This window comes from Polyodon spathula, chromosome 20 (assembly GCF_017654505.1).
Source record: "Polyodon spathula isolate WHYD16114869_AA chromosome 20, ASM1765450v1, whole genome shotgun sequence".
NCBI classification, from domain to species: Eukaryota; Metazoa; Chordata; class Actinopteri; order Acipenseriformes; family Polyodontidae; genus Polyodon; species Polyodon spathula.
The window spans coordinates 8145340-8169205 of record NC_054553.1 but is presented as its reverse complement, the minus strand read 5'-3'; the positions used below and the strand labels follow the sequence as shown (position 1 = coordinate 8169205).

At 34.9% G+C, this 23866-nt stretch overlaps 1 protein-coding gene across 2 annotated transcripts in view; it reads left to right on the top strand.

The window, feature by feature from the left end:
- Window positions 1-22770: 22770 nt before the first annotated feature.
- Window positions 22771-23866, top strand: part of LOC121295707 (neuroligin-3-like) — a 119120-nt gene continuing 118024 nt past the window's right edge. Inside the window, exon 1 of one of the 2 annotated variants that reach the window (XM_041220691.1) lies at window positions 22771-23064. The gene's annotated coding sequence lies outside the window, so the exon portion shown is untranslated. The remainder of the gene's footprint in view (window positions 23065-23866) is intronic. The other variant, XM_041220692.1, reaches the window with a different exon arrangement.

The following is a 23866-nucleotide window of genomic DNA, read 5'->3' as shown; positions in this document are numbered from 1 at the left end:
GTTAAATAAATAGTTTAGGTACAATTCAAGGCTAACGCACTGTGATACAGATGCTATGTTAACTACCAGCTTTCCATGTCAAACAGACTTGATACATTCTTAGGACTATTTTTACAAAATGAAATTGACAATAATGCAAAATAATATAAAAGCTTATTTAAAAGCATATACTGTACACTTTTGCTCAGTGAGGAAGGTTAGCTTACATTACCTTTACCTCCATTCCTTCACCAAATGGATTTATCCAATGTATTTATTTCCTTTCCACACTAGACTTGCCACAGAAGTATCAAACAACAGTTAATGTATTTAGCTTTAAGGGAAAAATAAACTGTGTATAGAATAAAAACAGGTAATATTTTACCATTATGTTGCATACAAATACAATTATTTTTCTACAAATGCCATGGGTGAGGCATTAAATCACCCTTTAAGTTTAAAATACAATTGAGATAATTCAGTGGCTTGAGGAGTAAATGCTTGTGATACAGAATGATGGATACAGTATAGCCCACCTGTATGATCCCTTGATTTAACACCATTATTTTCTTTGGTGTGGTCTTGACCCTACAGATAATGACAACAAAATGCCTCCTAGGAGTCGCATCCCTCTGAACAAAACAAAAGTATCCTATTGCCACTCAGCCAGGCAGGTCTGAGGCAAAGTATAAAGTAACTGTGAACAAGATGGCTGTAGTGGTCACGTCAGACTCGGAATAACACAGACTCCAAAACAAGGACTGGTGGGTGAAAACTGAGCCGTGGCGCTCGGTATATTTATTAAATGATAAACAGAAAATAAAAGATTTAAACAAAACCAACACAAACAAAAAGGCGCATTGGCCAAACAAATAAACAGCATCAAAACAAGTATCGTGCTGGTTTTTAGCCAGAACGTATAGCAATTGTTTCCTTAGTTTTTAATCCTCTTTCACAGACTTACGTCTCTCCTCTGACACTCCCCCTTGAGCACAGACAGCTGCAGGCTTTTATATTCTGACTGAGGGGTAAACTAGCTATTAATTAATTACCTTATTACTCCTCAGCCACAGTCTGCACAAGATTAAATAAGGATGCATGACTGTCAGCTACTTAAATAATCAGTAGTTGATCAGTCACGCATCCTCATGAGGTATTTAAAAATAAAAACAATAACCTGGCGGACGGAGTCTCGCTCGTCCGGCCAAACAATACATAATAATAATAATAATAATAATAATAATAATAATAATAATATCGGACCAGTTTCGCCGTCGCATTAACACATAAATCATAATACAAAATAATAATAAACAAAGGGACGGGACACTCTGCACATAACATAGACAACACATTTTATTAGCTCATTCCCATTCACCAGTTGTAGGGGCCTGCATATTTATAGATGGGCTCATCTGTATTTCTACTGCGGAAAACAAAATGGTGTATGGTTTTGATTCCGCTAGTTGCCTTTTACTGTTTATACTAATCTCAATCTGAAAAGGAACTGCTGCAAATGAAGGTTGCCATCTTCATAAATCAGGTTAATCCAAGAACTGCTTTATTATACAGTCGCTATTTTTGTATTCTAATACTTGTGTCGTCCCCCAAGGGATTCGTCATTATGCAGGGGATTTGTAGTAGATGCCATTAAACCACTCCAGATGTCTTGCTGCTAACCCTTTTGCCAAACCCTGTTTTATTTGCACATATTGTACAACTGTTACAGCTGTCATCTTATCAATATAGCTATAACAATACATTCAATACCTCCCTTATGTTACAATAAGGGAGCTTAGGAACCAAAAAAAATGTCTAAAAAAAGAAAATGGGAGTCAGCCGTACAAAACTGAAGTGGCAGGAAAAAAAAACAGATACACACCCTTATAAAATGTCAAATGTCATGGAGATACTGTGTACAGTGCTGGTACACAACAATAACATCATCAGCAATTAAAACACTACAGAAGTTGGAACAAATATTGAAGTGAGGACCTTTGATCAAAACATAGACTGCCAGTGTGTTTATAAGATTGGTGTGTGAAAATATAAAACTGTTACCACTGTGTTACAATTCTATTATTGTTAGCTGGTATTATCAGTTGATACTGAACCAGATGTAGCTATCACAGAAGAAGCCACACAGCCGCAGAAAAATAATTATACCAAGCATTGGAAGCTTTGTTCAAGTTTTATTTGTGTAGATATGTTGTATTTTCACATTATGAAAATTATGCTGAAGAATGCTTTGGTTCCATTGTCCTGACTCTTTTTAAAAACAATCAATAACTAGAGTGTGTTTCTTTGTGATTAGTAAGACCACTTTTCAGATATGATACATGGAGAAATCGGGGTATGATTACATTTACTATTGAGGTTTTGTGCTATGTACCTCCGTCACCCAGCACCACAAAGACTTGATACAGTTCAGTTCAGAACATGCTTTGTGCTCAAGAAAGGTTGTATTGGGCAGAATGATTAAATGGTTCTATTGTATCTGAACTGATGACACAGGTATACAATGCTTTCAAAAAATATTTTCCTTTCTATTTTTTTGTTTTGTTTTGTTTTTGGTGTGTGAATCCTTTACAGGGATGTTGAACCTGAAATAAAACAATTAAACAGTTTTGAATCGTGGCTCAAGAAATTGTGTGTGTATATATATATATATATATATATATATATATATATATATATATATATATATATATATATATATATATATATATATATTGATTTTTTCTCCTGCTTTGTAGTTATAGCTCACTGCACACTGAGGTGATTAACAATAAACATAATTCTCTGTTTTAATTATTTACATTCAAAACTGACAATATTTTCCCCAGAATGGGGAACTTTTTACTTTTAGAATTATTTTCAGATATTGGTCGACTTGATTAAAGAACCATATGTAAGATTCCTCCACAACACTGCCCTTAATGTATTTCAAGTAAAATATCATTTTTCATTGTGGCCTTTTCATATTACAACAAGATGCAATAATACAGGAAGAAATATAAGAGAACAGTTTTTATTTCTTCATCCAGCAGCACCTTGATAGAAACCAATTTGTTTTATGCTGTGTTTAAAATTACATTTTAGCTGATCAAACCTAGGTTACATATGTCTATGGCAGGCAACTAGAACAGAAAAGCCACTTGTAAAAGCACCTTAATACAGACTATATTAAAATGTATCCCAATGGTCACATTTTTTGTTTCAACATTGTTTTCCAGTGCACATAAGACAACACTTGAAGGGCAGCCTTTGAGACTTTAAACAGTGTGTTCCCATGGTGATTGCTTTATGTTCATCAGCAAACAGGACAAAGGCAGGGAATGTAACGGCATCAGATTCTGAAAGTGCATCACTGCCCATTACACTGTTGTACTGTGAAATCTGAATCCAGTGTAACAGGGCAGCAAGCACAGACTTGATAAGAGAACATCTTAACTACTAGGCAACAGCCAGGCTCTTCTGCAGGTCTGCGTATGGAGTTTTTAACCTCATTTCACCGACAGTGGTCAGACTCTCTAAAAACAGTGCATCATGTTACAAACACACTACACTACAAAAAAAAAAAAAAAAAAAAAGAACCAGGGAATACTTAAATCAGTCTCCCCTTCTTTTTAACAGTCTCACTTTAACAGTTATATAATGTCAGCATCAGGACTTGTCAATTGCAATTATCAAGTTAATCAAATTATACATCATTCAGATGTTTTTGGATTGGCAGGGATTTGAGTCAATAATTGTGGAACCCTGTGTCCATATTTACCTCTTTCCTCCAGGGATAATGAAATTGACTTCATTATACAACCTTAATGAGTTGCAGTGATTTATGTTTTAACTAAGTCAATTAGCTAAGCAGGTTCCCCATTTAAAGTACATTTGTAAGCATTTTATACCGGCAGAGTCCTGTTTTCAGATAACACTAATCTGAGATATTTATTCACTACCCTCCAATAAGGATCTGCAGTTGAATTAAATCTTCAATATTGACTGTCATGACTGGTAAGGGTAAAATAATAAATAAATGTCCTATGCGATAACCCTCAGTATATGGAACAGTATCTCATAATAAGTACCTATGGTAAGTTTCTTCAAATATGTTTTGGAATTGAATTTTGCTTGTTTAAAAAGGCACAAGATCCCTGTATGGTGATCGCTTAGTAGTTGCAAAAACCATTACCCTGCGATTTTAGATTGGAAGAACACATAAACTGTGTAAATATCTGGGAAGTATGAGCCACCCAGCAATGGATGTGAGCAAGTCACACAGTGGTGTCTTTTTCATGATCTTTAACTCTGTATTATACCAGCTGGTGTGTGTGTCCCACACTCCACTCCCCCCAGCTGTTTTATTGACCCACTTAATAACATTACTATAATAAAATTACAGTGAAACAAAGCTGTATTAAGATTTAGCACTGTTTAGATTATTAAAATATGCCCCAGAGAGATGAACGTTGGTGAAAACTAAAAAGTTCAAAGACAGAAACAAAAATAGATTTGCCATTGTGTTAATATTAGATTTTAGTACAGAAAATGTTTTTGCCAATTCACTTTCAGTGCATTGTAATTGCAGATCATTTGATAAGAAAAGAGAGAGTCCTTCTTGACTATCAGTTTCATTTTATCAATATATGTATTTAAAATGAATTCAGGATAATTCACATCACTGACTCTTGGATGATGAAATAATCACTTTAGCATTACTTTGAAATCCAGTTTGAATAAAAATGTAAGGCATTTCAGAATCAGAAGATTTTTTTTTTGTATATAATATTTGTCAGACTCTCTCCTGAAGAGGATGACTTTTAGGTTTTAAATTGTATCACTTACCGATTGGCAGTTGTTCACTTTGATGTGTCTACAATGAACTCAATATAATTACTTTTCGGTCTGGGGTTTAATAATGAACAGATGGAAACCTTATATGTGGGAGATAGCTTTATCTCTTTATTTCTCCCTCCCTGGGACTTGCAAGGAGTAAAGTGGAAATTAACCTGAAAGACAGGTTATTAATACATTCAACTTGATATCAAGCTTGGAGTTACTTTTCACTTGCAATAAATAAAAGTAGTTGAATGTTATTAACCCATAACATGTTATGAAATATGTTGGTGTGATAAAATTGGAGATAATTGTATAATAGGGGGTGGCTGCTGACACCAAGTGTTTGTTTCCCTTTCCATAAAGGAATATTGCATATTGTTGAAAAGTGGAAACTTGAAGAACCGATTCTAAAAATAGTGTGCATTAATATTGTCAAATTCCACAAACTAGGATTGGAAATGGGTTCACACACTGTCTAGGATAAATTCAAAAAATGATAAGAATAATGATTTGAAGCACATTTTTACTTTTCCTGAATAATAAATGCATTATCAGCTGTACCGCAGACATTTTGGAGTATATAAAGCTATATGAACACATCATTAAAAATCTCACGGAAAGTCTTACTAAAATCAAAAGTTGTGGACTAGTTTAGTTTAGTTTAGCTTAGTGCATGAAAAATGTGTGTATATATATATATATATATATATATATATATATATATATATATATATATATATATATATATATATATAAATATAAGTCAACATATTTTAAAGTCAGTCTTTACTAGAAATGATTTTGTAACAATAAATAAAACCCTGTGTTAACGTTTTTTAAACCTATAACTCCGCTTGGTTATGTATATAAGGCTGGGCAAAATACATTATTGTGTTTTATTTTAGAACAGAAAAAAAAACTTAATCTTTCAATTATCAAATAATGTAGTATATTTATTACTCTATATATATATATATATATATATATATAAAACTCAGTTATATATATACAATTTGCCAAATTTTTTTATTTTTGACATTTGTTTGAAGTGATTACAAATATTAATTAAAGCAGATTTACTCTTGCTTTAAATAGAGCCCAGAAGCTGATGGATGTAAGACGGAGAAATGCTTAGAGAGATAGCGCAGTGCCAAATAGCTGATTGTAATAAACACCGTGACCACTGATGTCACACCATTTTGAACGCCTTTTCTCTTTTGCTTTTAGAGGCTGACAATCGGTAGATCAGAACTGTTCTTCTGGAAGAGCAAGGATTGACTCAGCTCTCTACCCCAATAAAACACAGCAAAATGAAAAAAATGCACCACACCTGCAGTGCAGCTACTATGAATCAAATTCTGGGTTACTATGTAACTACACAGTAAACACACAGTAATTAGACATTTACTGTAAAGTGTTACCGAATGAATAACATTTATATTGCAAAACAAGAAACTTTCTGGGGGGATTTGCTTTATTTGATGTATTCCACAACAAGAGATAGTTTAGTGAGTTGGCAGTGGGCACTGACAGTCTTACGAAATGGGAAAAATCATATGCAGATTGTATTTGAATGACAGCTGATGCACAAGCATTACAGCAATCTGCTGTCTGCTGGAAGCCTGCTGAAGCTGGAAGCTAATATTCTGACTACACTGAATCCTTCTGTAATATTTAGTTTGATATAGTTGTTGAGGTTAAATAAATCACAAGGTAAAACATTCCTTTGTCCACACACAGAGCAAAGAAAAGTTTGAAATGATAAAATCCTATTGAATTCCAAAAAGCAGTTTAAATATTTGTTTAGATATGTTTTTTTTTAAAAAAAGCACCTTGGTCCTCACCTGACCTGTGCAGTCCTCCAGAATATTTTCTTTCACTTTTCTTCACCAGAAAGGTGGTAACTTTTAATAATGCTTTAAATTGTTGCAGGCAATAATTATCAGAGATAATGATATTGTTATTAGATATTATAAAGTAATTTTGAATTCCCCTAACTCTTGCCTCAATCCTCACCTTAACTCAATCATTATTGAATGAGAAACCAAGGAAGAAAAAAACGATAAATATTGTATTATTAATTAGTCTGTGATCATGTTATTGTCCCTCTTTTTGTGCGTTGTGCATATTTTTAACTCTTTTGCCATGGTTAGATGGCATTCAGTTACAAGAAAAGAAAAATCTGTATTATTTCTACATTAAAGTGTATTTCTTTTTCTTTGCTTTTTTTGATGGCTAGATAGACAGCATTATTTAAACATGCTTAGCTATGTTACATTTAAAACTATGCACAGGATAGTTGCAATTTGAGAAGAAAACTCTTGTGAAACCCAGTGGTGCACAACGAGTGCCTTTGTAGCCCAGGTAGATGCTACTGACATACTCTTAATTACTGTATTCATTGAACAAATATTTTCAGGTTATATTCCATTAATTAGTTAATTGGTAACATCTAAAGCATGATGGGGAGTTGTATGTCCCTACCTACCTTCAAAAAGAGTACACACAGACCAATTTAAGGGGTTAAAAAATAAATTGTGAAATAAAGAATTTCATATGGTATTGAAAGATGAACTATGCAATTATGTGTGTATCGGTATAAAGCTGCAATGGCTATTACATTTTAAGTTTCTCATAAGACCAGTCGTGTTGTGTGTGAGTTAGGGAGTGGCATATGGTAGAAGTCTTTTAAAATATAAGCAGCGTGAAGCCTTGGCTTGAAAAATTGCAATTTACATTTACCATAGGGTACTTTTTATAAGAGAGAATTCAGGGACTGGCTACACTTATTTGGGCAATTCAGTCCATATATTATTCTTGTAAATAGGAAAATAAATCCCATCAGATGTTTTACTTTGCAACTCTGGTAACTTTAGTATAGTCACTGGGGCTACATCTATCCTATACCATGCTTAACAATCCGATATTCAAGCCATAACAGCAGTCAAATGGATCATTTTAGCTCACTTTCAGTTGTGCAAGGATTGAGCAGCTTGACAGAAACAGTACAATAATAATATATTTAGTTTTGGAAAGCTCCTTTCATAGCGGACCACCATCACAAAGCGCTTTACAGAGGTAGGTTGCAAGCCATGCATTATATGCAGTCACAGACAACAGGACATTGATTTAACATCTGATGCGCAGGATGTAGCACAAGGTGGTTAAGTGACTTGTTCAGGGTTAAACAGTGAGTCAGTCAGTCACAAAGGTGGGATTTGAACCAGTGACCTTCTGGTTACAAGCCCCTGGACTTTAACTACTGGACCACATTGCCTCCTATGCTTAACACTCTGATATTCAGGCCATAACAGTAGTCAAACTGTTCATTTTAGCTCAGTTGTGGAAGGGCTGAGCAGCTTGCCAGAAACAGTATCCTTTAGAAGAAAAAATGGAAAATACAGGTACATTTAATTACACTGTAGGTTAAAGCTTTGTGATTATGGCCTATTGCACGCAAAAGAGATGGGAGTTGCCAAGTATGCCTGCAACCAAGCCTGTTTGAACATTTAAAATGGGTATATAAAGATTGTGGCCACAGAGATAGATATGGAGAAATGGCATACCAGTCATGCCAAAGCCAAATAAGTATATTTACCTTATGAATACATCCAATGACATTTAAAAAGAGCAACCTGGTTGAGGTCTGAGATATTACAGTAATGTGTTCTTGCTGTGTAGTCTCACTTTGTATATACTTTTTTATTTCAGTCCTCACATCCTGGTAATGGTACAAAAATAAAAGTACCCTTGTGGCAAATTGGCAAGAGCTATTGAGGCCACTGAGTGCTTTAAACTTTTAAAAAGTCACCAGAATGTGATGATTGAACAGAAAATGACATGCAAAGTCAATGTAAACAAGAAGTAGAATACATTAGTTCAGATAACTATCATATTTCATAGCCCTACTCTTTCATTTCCCATCTTTCTGCTTGAAAAGCAGTACAATTGAAGACCCAAGTGCAGTCCACATAAGATATCGTATGCTGCTGGGTGTTTATATTTAAAGAAATCAAATATACAAATATATAATTATAAATGCTTGAACTTAGCTTTTTATCAAGCTGCTGTCGATTAATCTTAATGCAACCTAGAATGGCAGTCTGACTTTCTGGGAGTAACAGGATGATTTTGAGTTGGCTTCACTGAGCTGTGTGGAAACAGCTAACAGTCAGCAATCCAGTCTTTCTATGAAGATCAACGAGTGGCTGATCTCATTATTAAATGATCATATATTGGACTCTATTTTAGAAGCAAAGGTTCCCTCCAAATTTTACCTGCTCCCATTGTATTTGCAACTGTAACTGGTTTCTGATAGTTCTGTAATATTGAATGAGGGATAATTCTCCACATGCTTTAAAATAGACCCATCCTGTCTTTGTGGAAGGGAAATAAATTGTACGTGAGGCGGCTAATTCAATGACTTTTTGGTTGGGATAAAACATTTGAGGAAAAAATGCATAGTGAAAATGAGATAATAATTGGAATAAAAACTATTTGAATTAAATTAGCAAGATATAACATGTCACTGATGCAAATCACACCGTGTTGCTAAGCAGATATGAAGCATTGCATGAGATAAAGCAATTCTCAGAATTCAGCTGTCTAATTTAGTTGTGTACATATTTTCCTCCTGTTTAATTTACTTAGTTATATAAACAGAATACATGCAATTTCTAAGAATGCTCTCTTTATTCCACTTATGATGATACCTGTAGATATTTCACCATCCTGTGAGAACATTTGAGATAAATAGAGCACAGTGAGTGGTCATGTAGTATCCTCTATCAATCCAATCTTTAAGTGTTTTGACTGGAATGACTTCAGCTTATTAGTATTCTTGGTTATTGCAGCAACACCTAGAAAACATGACACATTTTTTAAACTCAGTGCTTTTTCATCTTACCTATTGGTAACTACCAAAAGAAAACAGGGTGTTATTGACGTAACATGTTTTGTCATGCAAACTTGAGAATGTGCCTTTCTTTGTGGAGCAGAGTTTCCGTCACTTTGCTCTCTGGTTAGTCATGCTTAATGTCTTGTATTTATCAGGCATTCAAAGTGCCTAAAAGAGGCGTTTCTTTATATGTAACTGAACTTGGTGCATGCAATCGTTCATTATATGCATCAATAATAAAGAAATCACACACAGGAGCATGTTCATATAGTTCATCTGGGTAGCGATTCTATTTTGCTTTATTTATGTATTTTAATTTTTGGTTGTATATTTAGCCATAGTTTGGCATGACACCTTGTTTATCCTGACCTGAACACCCACTGCCATTCAGTACAGGCCCCCTGTCAAACAAATAATTATGCCAAGTTGTTGGTGATTTTTTATCAAGTGGTCTGATATGCAAAAGATGCTTAGCTAAGACTGCCATTATTAGTTCTATGGTTGAGTTCCAGACAAGCAATCCTAGTTTGGGTTATAATGGTGCTCTAGGCAGAGCCAGAATGAGGCAATTGAAGGTAATGTGCCTGTAGAAGCCTTTATTCTTAAACACAAAGTTTCTTTTGTTAACAATTACATTACCACTGCCTCCTTTGCAACAGTATCTCCATTCTAGGGTTCTGTGGTCCTCCATAACATCATAGGTCACACCTCACATTGTCTACTGCTGGTCCAGAATGCGAGATCCCAGGTCAACTAATAATTCCATACTACATCTGTCAGTGCTGTTACTTGATTGTTGAATTGTATATAATATAACTGTTTAAAGCAACTATATCATCTTGCAAACTAGTGTACATTTAATGTAATTACTATTTCCTAAAATGTGAACTTACCAGGGTCTCAATTATCAGTAGTTCAGAGGGGAATGGAATTCAATTAACAGACATCTTTTAAGAGGATATGGTCCTTTCCAGCTGTCAATCACGCACTGTACTTCACAAACTCATGCTCATCAAAGTTCTTTGACCCACATGTAAACATAAAAAAGTCATGCAAGGATTGTGCGACACCTTTTGGCCAATGCTCAATTTTAACATTCTTCTGATAGGAATAGAAGCAATGATCCAATGTGGACATACTTTCATCCTGTTATAGCACTGAGTTAGTTGCAAACTTGGTTCTTATTCATTTTCAAGAAAGCCTATTCAGTGTAAAGAGATCATATCGCTATCTTTAGCAAGGCACAATGCCGATTCTAGGACCGGTAGCTGCAGATACCGTAATACTTGATTCAAGCTGTTATTGTTAAGGGGGGCGGCTCACTGGAGCTTTCCTAAGATCAATTAAAAAATGAACTGTTTGGAATCATGATAGAAACCCAGAAGACTAAGTCAACAGCAAGATTTTTCTTTTGTTCCTCAAACCCATGTGGATGTCTGTTTGAGCTGTAACCAAAGCAGCTTGTTTCGTCTAATTTAATTATCTAATATGTCCTGTAGCGTTATTGTAATGTTAAGGGTTAGTTGAAAAACAAAAACATCAACTGTGCATCCTTTGCTTTTGTAAATACCTGCATAACATTTCTCAAACAAATCTAGTACATGTAATGCCTCACTAGTAGTTTATACATAAGTTCTTCAGACCAGAAGAGTGGATCATTAAAAAGAAATGCCTCCTTTTTCCTAGTTAGCTTCTCCAAACTGTATGACCCCTCTTTCTTATTTAATGAAGGACATACTCTTGAGCCCCAGCGCCATTTTTCAGTTGACCTTGCTTGCATTTATTGGCTGCATACTGAAGAGAATGTATTTCTTTAGTAAAAGCTTTAATCTTTTGAAAATAGCTTTAATGACCTTCAACGTGAATGACAAAAGATGCACAAGTTTCGAGGGAGCTTTGTGCATTTTACCACCGACATCACTGTGCGCAGGCCTCAGAATCGGACACCCTTGGTGGCTGTATGGGAGCTGTTTAATCTCCCAGAATCACTGACAACAAAAATGCTTAGTTAGAGAGCAAGACAATGCAGTTTATTTCGCAAAAAATATAAATGTTGGAAAATTATTCTTTATATAATGTCATTGTGTGTGTGTTTGTTTTACGCTAGTCAGTAAGCATTATTAAATAATGAGAACGTATATAATAGGATATTAAAAATGTAGAAAATGTAAAAGGTGAAAATGTTAATGATATAAGTATCCATTTAAGACTTCCTTTATAAGACTCCCTAGGCTGCTAGGTAGGGTTTTTTTTTTATTATCAAATCTGGAGGAGTTGTAGTTTTGCAACAATGGTCATATGTTTCATCTTCTTCACCTCAACTGAAGTGAATTCCAAAATCAGGTTGTTGCCCCTCTAGGTTATGGAAAAACAGAAAAATAAAGTTTCTACTCATAAGACTGCTAGTAATAATATGTTTCTGCATACTGTGATTACTGGCTTCAATATATCTCCTTTCTAGCACAGAAGATCATGAGCAGTAATGTGTGTGGGAGGACTGGATCATCAATTTTAGAAGTGTAAAGAACTAATATGGAAAAGCATATGAGTCACCTATGCAAACTTCACTGGTGGTGAAAACCTTTGTCTGTTGCTAATCTGGCAATGTGTTTTTCTCTGGTGCAGGGTCTCTGGTTAAGTGTACTTTAAATTGTGTAATTGCCCCCTTAAATTGCTTGTAGCTCACAATATAATTTAGTAACGCCAACAGGTTGTGTACATACATTTGTTATATAAGTCTCAAATGTCCTGTTTTGAAAGAAGCACGTGTTGCAGTAAACTTGTATTTTTATTTTAGGACATCGTGTGTGGTACTACACCTGGCTGAGAAAATCTCTATTTGCACACCATATTTTCAGTTAGTGTTTTACTTGCTTCCACCAGTTACATGCTTTGACACAGAACATTGCCGAGGTGAAATGACCAAGGCAGTGAAAGAGCAAACAAAACCTGAGCATAGGACATAGAAACTGAGAGATTAGCACCAGATGCAATGTTTCTATCAAAACTGCACATTGGAGATCTATTTGGCTAATGGAAGCGTAAATCAGATAAGATCTTTTTAATGATTTTGTTTGCTAAAATTATGTTCAGTGGGTGGCTGTATACGGTATTACACTGCAGAGTTAAGTCCAGATACAGGTTGTCACTTTTAGAATACAAATGGAACTTTTCTTTCCAGCATTCTATTGTCTCTTAAAAGTTTTAGAGTTACTGTGCTTCCTGGTGCCCAATCTCTTCCTGTGTTGTAATTCAAACTCATTACAATAGTTTATGTGCAATGAAGATCATGTGCCTTACTGCAAAGTTTAAGCAGCAGTTTAACAGTAGCATTGTTTTGGAATATGTTCATAAACCTGAATTAATAAAAAAAAAAAAACAATTGAAGAACCAACAGATTATCAACACAGTACAATGTAGACCCAAGTACAATGTTCATAAAGCTAATATGTATTTTAAAGCATTGAATTAAAAGAGAAAGTTTCCATTTTGATAGAATACAAAAAAGCATCATGCAAATAACCTCAAACACCAATGCCACTACAAAGAAGTTCGACTGAAATCTACACATTGGAAACTAGGCCCTATTTTGAAGCAAATGCAAAAGGATGCCTCATATACTGTACAAGACTGAATTTCCTTTTGCAAGATAATAATCTTGTTGGATAATTCGTTTAGGATGCTAAGGATTAGGGTGAGCTATATAAAGTGTACAATGCTAGGTATAATATCATGACATTTTAATCCGGTGGTAATCGAGCTAGTGCCCTGTGTGGCGGTGCATTTTGTTTGAGAGGAAACAAGCAGGAGGCAGAAGGTAGGGATGTAAACCATGGATAATCCTTGCATTGAGATGCAAAGATTAAAATCTGCAGCATTGGTTTGAAGCACAGGAACACACATCTTTGATATTTTCCTTCTTTACTGAATTACAAAATATATTCTGGTTATTAAGCGATAAGCAGACTTGGGTAGCGGTTGTCTGAGTTGTGGAAATTAAAATGGAAATGTCATTTCAGACAGGCCAATCAGAATCAAGCCAAGGTTATTTAAGCGTACCTGTTTTCCTCCTCACCACTGGTTGGTCGCATTCCCACTACTCTCCTCTCCTGCACCTCTGCTGCAGCGTGAAGTCATTGTGGTTGAAATTCTGCCCTTTTTTGTGCCAATACAGACCTTACACCAAATAACAGATTTGTGACCATGTTTTTTGTTCGATGGCCAATTATATCTTCAACAAATAATTTTAATGAACATTACATTTTGGTATTACAATTAAAAAAATAGGAGTTTAAATAGAAAATAAGGCCCCTATAGGGTATATTCAATTTTTTTTTCTAGTTTGTAGTTTGTGTTATTTCATGATTCATGATTTCTCCTCTTTCTTTCAGAACAAAATTGACAACATCTATTCTACACTCTCCCACCACAAACCAAGTTTACTACTTGACCACCTTGACGATCCTCCGGTTGCACTGGAAGTTTATTATGGACCTGATGATGTCAATTTCTCCCCTTGTTTTCTATGGAGTTCAGCTATTCTGTTTCTACTTAATAATGGAATGGCAAATAAAGCATGGCTCAAAAGATGATGCTAATTAATGACACCTGTTCTAAATCCACTGCTTACTGATGAAATACTTCAAACAGGTACATGAGTCATACTCTCTACACAACACAGTATAAAACGTACAGAATCCTTCATAATCACTTTGAAAACCGACATCGCAGGCATATAAATATTCATAACATGCTTTCATAACATTTGTTACAAATCAAATGCTCTGTTATATTCTAAATTCAGCATTTCAAGTGCAAATTTATAACTTGTATCCATTAACCAGTTTATTAACAATCTATTCAATTACAGTAAAAAGAAATGCTATGGTAACACACTTGAAAAAAATGTTAGTTATACTTCTATGTAATGTCGTTTTTCAAAATGATCCTGAAGTACGTGTCTATGCAGCGTTTTGTAACTTTATAAAGGCTGACTTTAAATAAAGCGATACAGCATTTCATTTGTTTCAGAGGTTAATACACAGAGGTAGAAACAGATTGGACATTGAGAATGACTGACAATGAATTAGAGGAGGTCATCAAGATGAAAAAAAGCTCCTTGCCGTAGTGCTGAGCTGGTTGGCCAAGGTTGCACCCTATTACCAGCATTATGGGTTCGATTTTTTTATCCAAAAAATGAACAAACAAAACTTGTCAAAAGTATTTGTTGGGGGACAAGGCCATAAATGCTTTATGATCATAACAAAACATTGCCGTCCCAATCTGTCACTTTCCTTTTCTTGTGTAATGTCTTAAAGCAGCAAGACAGCTTGAGCTAAAACAAATATCAGAAATAGGGTTTTTTTTTTATTTTATTTTACAATCTGTTAATAATTTTTTTAGTTTGCCAAATTTATAAAGGAAATGCAGCTGGCTTCCACATTATTGCCTTTATCTGGTAAATAATTTCTACTGATGCTTTCCTTAGGCTAATCATTCCACCAGCTGCACATAATATAATTATATCAAGCCAATACTAAATCTATTCCCAACATGAATTATATTATTTACAAAAATTATAAATGGGTGGACAGTGAACAGCATGGAAAGATATTTACTGTGACAGTTTGATGAATTTTAAAGGTCTGAATTGTGCATTTTTTCCCTTTTGATAAATGGTAGGTTCTGTATATGTTGCCTTATTTGATGTTAAGACAGAAAATAAAATAGGTTTACAACCGTTATACAAAATTGTGTTAATTGGTGTTGTTTTTTTTTACAAAATAATAAAGGTCCATTATCACGATAGTATCAGAGTCTAGCTCTGATACTATCGTGATAATGGACCTTTATTATTTTGTAAATGTCCACATGATCAAACAGGAGTACAATAGAGTGAGTATTAAATAGAGTGAAAATTAAATAAAATAAATAAGTTGAATTAATGGTAAGTAATTAAGTTTCAAGATGGTTAAACACTTGTACTACTGTAATAATTGCTACAATATATATATATATATATATATATATATATATATATATATATATATATATATATATATATATATAATATATATATATATATATGTTCTAAAAGTTTCTATTTCTCTGAATGTTTTGCGGATGGACTGCCATCACAATTCCATATGATGCGGGACTTATGAGATATGTTATATAATAGAGTCAAATATTGCTCATGAGTTTAATTAACTGATAAAAAGAAAACAACTTAGACCCTCTCTTCCACATTTGGGTTTTACATTCTGAGGTCTACTGCGCTGGAATGGTGTCCCGTCCAGGGTGTAGTTCTGCCTTGCGCCCTGTGTCTGATGGGTTAGGCTCCGGCTCACAGCGACTCTGTAAAGGGTTAAGCGGTTAATGTTAATGGATGGATGGATTCTGGGGTCTAAAATATATATATATAAATTTCAAACATAAAATATTATTAGATCTTAATCTAAGTCCTAATAATAGATAAAGATATCCTGATTAAACAAATGACACGAAAACATAATGCTTTGTCAACATTTATTTATCCACGAATGATTCAACATTCAATATCCATGAGTGAAAAAGTATGTGAACCTTTAGATTCAGTAACTGGTGGCACCCCCTTGAGCAGCAATGACTTCAACTTAGCGTTTCCTGTAACTGTTGGTCAGTCTTTCACATCGGTTTTGAGGAATTTTGGCCCATTTCTCCTTATAGAACTGCTTCAACTCGTTAACATTTGAGGGCTTCCTTGCATGGACAGCTCGCTTTAGGTCCTGCCACAACATTTCGATGGGGTTTAAGTCCGGACTTTGACTAGGCCATTCTAAAACGTGGAATTTCTTCTTCTGCAGCCATTCTTTTGTAGATCTGCTTGTATGTTTAGGATCATTGTCTTGCTGCATAACTCACTTTCAGTTCAGCTTCAGCTCACGGACGGATGGCCTGACATTCTCCTCTAGAATCTTTTGATACAATGCACAATTCATGGTTGTGTCAATGATGGCAAGCCATCCAGGTCCTGAGGCAGTAAAGCAGCCCCAAACCATCACACTCTGTGACGGAAAGATGAGTTCTGGTGATGAATCTTCCTCCCGACCTGTGAGGGCGCTAAAGAATGGGAGGAGAAGTATCTGGAAGGGCTGGCCTGACAGTTCGTTTCCGAGTCAGGGAAGTGGGTCAGCCTGGAGAGGAGCGCGACTCTGTTGTAAGACCGTATTGATTTGAAAGGTAAACGAGAGGCAGCTGCAAGTAATAAGGCAGCTGCAACCGTTTATCTCGATATCATGCGGGATTACATATAGGGGCCAGGGTAACGCTGATCTTCTCCTTCGTTTGGGTAACGTGAGAAGAGAAGGACTGAGAGAGGAGCTCTCAGAGTGTATTACGTGTTGTGTGTTGTCTTTGTTTAATTGTCTGTCTTTTTCGCACCACTAGACAGTTAACGCACACCTCCGGAGCTGTCGCCACGTAAAGCACTATCCGGAGCACCACTGCACTGAGCACCCGTACGTTTTCGATCACCCAGGACTGGTGACCGTACCATTGTTTTTGTTCAGGACTGTGCCCTTGTTTTCATTATCCCCGTGCTTTACACATTGTTGTGTATTGCCGGGGATTTATTATTTTTGACGGTCGCCAGACCTGGAAAAGAGCAATAAAGCACTTATTCACTGAATCACTGTTGTCTGTTCATCACTCCTGCACCGCATCACCGTGACATCTGTTCCCCTTACCAACCACTTTGCCACACACTCCCACCACCATGCTTTACAGTTGGGATGAGGTTCTTCTGTTCAAATGTAGCGTTTGGTTTTTGCCAAACATAACATTTTTCATTGAGCCCAAAAACTTCTACCTTTGACTTGTCTGTCCAGAGAACATTGTTCCAGAAGTCTTGTGGATCATCTATGTGCTCTTTGATGAACTTCAGACGGGCAACTTCTTTTTAGAGAGCAGTGGTTTCCTCCTGGCTTTCCTTCCATCAACACCATTCTTGTCTTTTTCTGATAGTTGAGTCATGGACACTCACATTAGCCAAGGCGAGAGTGGCCTCCAGATCCTTGGATGTTACTCTGGTGTTCTTTGTTACTTTCTTGATGATTTTCCGGTTTGTTCTTCGAGAGATTTTAGTAGGACGACCACTCCTGGGTAGAGTGACTGTGGTCTTGAACTTTCTCTATTTGTAGACTATCTGTCTGACAGTGGATTGGTGGAACCCCAAATCCTTAGAAATGGTTTAGTAACCTTTTCTAGACTGATGAGCATCAATACCCAAAACTCACCCCTGAAGATCTACTTAATTATTTAAACACCTGATTCTATTTATCCCCTTAATTGAACCTGATAAAACCAGGGGTTTGCTTACTTTTTCACATACCCTGAATCTTAATTCCTCATTGTTTGTCTACTTCATACATAATTGTGTTTCAAAAGACATGGAATTGGTTAATATAAAGCCTATTGGATATTTAAGAATTTTGATTCAAGAAGGCTTTCATGGTAAAACTATGGAATTTCCTTAATTATCATTGCGGTTCTCAAACTTTTTCTCTGCACTGTAATAGAGCTGTTTCAGTCAATCCATTTCTATTTTTTTTAAACATGTTTTTCGTTTTGTTATAGTTTAGTATATTTGATTACATTGCAAATTCCATTAACTGGTTAACAAAATGTTAATTCATCCATACCAGTAACTATAAAACATACAGTGGTGGTACTGTAACACTGTATACATTGCAACAATATGCTTCAAGCAAAACATCAAAATATTATACTTTTTATTTTTATAATTTTTTTTAAATTACTAACAAAAATATCAGTTGAAGCATTTTCAATGAATGCCATTCATTTTATTATGTGGAATTACTTTATTAGCTTTGCACTCTTTAACACATACTTTATTTAAAAGCAGTTCATATGAAAACAAATAAAGAGCAAAGCATTTTCTTTAAAACAGGCTTCTACTGGTAAAAGGCACTTCGTGGTGACTGAATCATGCATTAAGAGCTTGCTGGTTCAAATCTTGGTCGTATAGAGTTGTGAAACTTGGCCAAAGGTCAGGGACAGGAATTTACCTGGGGCTAATTTACTTCCCCCCAGCCACAGTTACCCCTACTGTTCAACTCCATACATGGCCAGACAAAGTCAAGCTGTCCTCCAGGGTTTAGGTGCTTGGTAAAAACACTGCTTTGTTTCCACTATGAAAAAAGATGATTAGCTAGACCTCAGGAATGAAGGACAACTGTCTTTTGTTCTTCTGGGCCAAGATGTGGGTTACATCGATGAGGTGACATTCAGAGAATGTGGGTAAACATAACAAATAGAACACTCTAAATTAAGAAGAAAAATAAGGTATTTAAATAAAGAATAAGTTAAAATTGTTTGAATAGGACCTGATAAAATGTAAAAGAAGAACAATTCCCCTCTGCCACTGAGCTGTGCTGGTGGGGTGATTGACTGGAGGCTGATTCTATCCAGCTTACTGAATCTTTTGCTGCTCCATCTTGTTATTCCCAAGTCAGACAGCCAGCATGTGTTACGCTAGGATTGCGATAGGGGAGTGTCTAGCATCAATCAATCTATATATGATGTAGATAGCAGCTCTTATATCAGCAAGAGAAAGTTTGAAAAGTCACCCTGTTTACTGGGATACATTTATCTTTACATTGAACAATAAATCTAATAAACGACTGTTCAAGCATTTGCACATATTGTATTTATTTAAGAGTAAACAGTGACATATGCATAGCCCTATGTTTTCCAAATGCTATGATAGTTGCTGATCATTATTCATAATGCAACACAAACTGGCTGTCTGATTCTCCGGGAGTATCAAGATGGCAACATAATAATTTCACTGACGTGCATAGAAACAGCTGGCTGTAGACTGTCCAATCTTTCCTCTGGCATATGAGAATTAGTTTCACCTGCTGTGTACTATAGAAATTCACACAGAATCAAAATGGTGAACAAATGATACAATAAATTATACAATAAAGAATATTTTGTTGGCAATTTGTTGCTTTAGTTTTTCTGGTACTAAGTCAGAGTGCACAGCTCCCTAAACATCTAATACTCGTCGACTTTAACAGTCTACTGCAGCCTCGACATCCAACAGTGAACTGAACTCAGTATAGTAGAGGGCAACATTATTACATTTCAGCTTTGGGGCAACCAAACTCAGAAACATTTAGAATGATTGCAAACACTATTTAAAAGAATGGAAAAAATTAAACCCTTCCCATTAAATTATTATCTGAAGCTCTTTATTCTTTAAATGTCTTGACGTATTCAACATTTGCATACCATTGCCAATGTAGCTGAACAGATGAAAAAACATTCTGGCACATTATGAATATGGGGCAAGTTCAACTTGGGTCAGGATGGCATGAATTCAAATGTGTTTGAAATGAGAGACAAAGTCACCATTACCCCAGGAGCTGAGACTGTTTTGATTACATCCCTTCTGTTGTCTGTTTTTTTTAATGAAATACCGTGCATTAAAAACTATGTTGAACAAGATTATTGGCTATGACCTGGAAAGAAGCTACAAAATGATTCAATTAAATATTTTAAAGAGACAGTACGTGTGCATTTACATTTTCAAAAACTGCCACTTGACATTTACTTGTAGAATTTATTTCCTTCTCTTCTGGTCCCTTGACTGATAGCGAGAATAAGCAGCTAATTAGTTTTTTTCTGTTTCTGTTAAGAGGCTGGACTATGTCAAACCTCTCGACATTATTATTTCCTGCAAAGTAAATGAGTAGACACAATGGGGACTTTGATGACAGACAATCCTTTTTTTAATAGAAAAAAAGAATCCTTTATTTGTATTTCCATGCTGTTCCCTTCATAAATTACTGTACAATTTGGATTCCTAATTTACCCGTTTCACTTCTGGGACATGAAAACAGATGCTGTTTAATGGGAATTGCCCCAGACCATACTTTATGTTTTATTTGCTTGTGTTTAGTTGCAATAATGTAGCCCATTCATATAATACTGATATGCTTCTAAGTAGGCTTCTAAGGGGGCTATTAATTGATCTAAATACTGCCACTGTTTCATATCAGAAAGGGACAGAACCTACTTACTTTTAAAGACAAAAATAATCTAGAGACTCAGATTGGTATAGAAGACAACTTTCACAAAGACCCCTTCTTTAAAAGTTTTAAACAGCAATGACTGCCAACATTTAGATCAAATTATAAATAGTTACAGAACTCATCCAAAAATAATTCCATATGGGTACAGGAGTTGTGCATACAATAAATGCTGTGTCCAAATCAATGATACTGATGAACACTTTGAGATACTGAAAACTGTTCAGTTGATCGAAATATTGCTACTCAGCGCTGTTTAAAACTTTTAAAGTAGGGGACCTATGTGAGTCTCTTTAGAGTAGTTTTGTCATTTAGAAGTAAGTTTGTTTTTGAAATAGTAAATGTTGTCAGCAATTAGATCCACCACTGTTTAGATCAATGAATAGCTCCCACTGACTTTCAGTTGATACACTGATGTTTACTTTAAAAACAAATCTTTTTACACATCTTGATTAGAAATCTACAGTTAGGAAAAGTAAAAAATAAAAAGTATTTTCTATTTTCTATTTATGCTATTTATATATATATATATCTATATATATATATATATTATATATATATATATATATTATAATATATATATATACATATGTTTATCTGATGTTTTCTCGAGATACACGATGTGCTAAAGTGGCAGATGACATCCGTTCACTCGTATTCCTGACTCGTAATATACATGTAAATATTGTACTAATTCTTCACCTGGAGATCTAATGTTTCAGTATATATATATAATATCTATATATATTATGTATCTATTAATATATATCACTATATAGATCTATATTATATATTATATATATAATATATATATATATATGCACACACACACACACACACATATATGAATTCTGGCCTGTGATTGGTTAAAACCTCATCAAAAGAGCAACAATAGATTGAACTGTTGCCCTAACATTCTAACACCACTGGGCAATAGTCGCCCTCTGTCATGTGATTTTGTTCACATCGCTGTCAGTCCCGCACCTTTTCAAAGGAACACCCTTCTTCAAGAGAAAATGGCTGAATGTGAAAAAAAACCCTGCTGAATAGTGTTTCTGTGACTTAATAGACATTTAATTACAAAACATACTACAAAAGAAAGATGCCACAAATGCTAAAATGGTGATTAAAACATCACTGTCACTGTTTTCTGACTTTCTGAAATTGAACGCGACGATGTAAACAAATATGAAGGCCGGGATATAAACTGGATTATGCAGCAGTCAGCAAGCCCGACAATGAGCTGTATTCCAAAAAACAACACCAACAAAAAAAAAAAAAAACTATTCAGTATAAAAATTGTTATTTATTTATGCTGCATCAGCAATATATAAAAAAATTATATAAAGTCATATTTACTATCCAACCTTGCTTCACTTATTTTCTAGAATGATTCGTTTATTAAATATGTACTAAAGACTCTGCTAATAGTGGAATATTATATATATATATGTGTGTGTGGGTGGGTGGAGTAGGGGGCAAACACAGTTTGAAAGTTTACCAAACTGAATGGTGAAAGTTAGATTTATAAGTCAAAGTAACAAAACATTTTTAATTAAATACAGATATTAAAAATTACAAATTGTGTTCAGTTGTGTCTTGCGTAAATTAAGTTGATTCACAACATTCTATAAAGCCAATTTCATCTTCTATCTCTACCTTTGCTAAATTATTAAAAATGTATAATAGCAAACAATAATAATACATAATGTAGACAAGTGGAAAGGCAGGTTCAGTGGATATCTGTACATTGTATTTCAGTGAAAGAATTTTGAAAAAATATCAATAACAAAACAGAACAGCAAATTAAATTACTTTGAGTTACTTTGAGTTACTTTTCCAACTACCGGTTCCTAAATAGTTAAACAGCGTGACCCTGAAAGCGTGTGCCCCCAGTTGCTAAGGAACGCGCATTTTCATGCTCGCACACCTTTTTGCACCATGACCGCGCAGCGCGGCCACAGACATACTGAAATCTCACGGATGGGCAAGATTGTGGAGCATCAACGGAGCACTGAACCTGGAGCGAAAAAAAGGGTAAAACAAGCCAAATTTGGATGCAACGGGAGAAAAGGTGGTTAACGTTTTGAGAAGCACACGGTGAAAAGGAAGGGAAGAATCAATTTCGGAAAATATTGAAAATATAAGTTTTTTTTTGTTTTTTTTTTTTTTTTTTTTTTTTTATCATCAACTGTAAAAGTGGCTTTTTATTCAGCCGCAAATGGGGAATCTGATAGCTCTTCAAAGCAGGTGAGTGCAATTGGGGAAGTCGTTTTTTTTTTTTTTTTTTAAATCTAGTTGAAGGGTCAGATTAGTGGCCGTAATGGTTTTCCAAAATTCAACGGTTATATGATGTGAAGCATAACGAAATGTAATGACATTCCGAGTAGACAAAACACCGGGTTATTACGTTTTGATTTTGTTTTTTGTTCGGAACGGGGAAAAAAAGTTTAGGGTTTGAAAATAGAATGTATTAGCTAGCAAGTATTTAGGAAATTTTGACTAAGCAACTGGTACCTGAACAAATACTTTAAGATGAAGCAATCTGAATTAATTTCAAAATGCACTGGAAATATATTTGCACCATTTACCGACAGCACATTATTTTAATCTCAAGATCTACCGTCATCTTTTTCTGACTATGTAGAGATAAGGTTTAAAGACAGTAGATGGACACAAAATATGAAAACAACACTATTTATCAGTTAAAAAAAAAACGGAAAAAAACACTGATGTAAAGCCATTAACAAGTAATGTACTTTTGCACGCTGCGGTAGTTATACAGATTTATATGGGGCTACGGGGCAATAGTGAATAGCCTAGTATAGGATTGAAAAATGAGATGCTGCGGTTTAGTTACATTACCTTGTGTTTCTGGTTACGTTACAGGGGTTTATCAGTGGATATGTTTTTTTTTTTGCATGTCAGCCTAATTAATACTTACTTAAATATAACATAACTGCCAATCTTTGAAGCCTGCTGTTTTTCAGACTGACATCTGTAGTCGTTTATTGAATAAACATGGCTGCAATTCGATTCAGTGAATTAATTA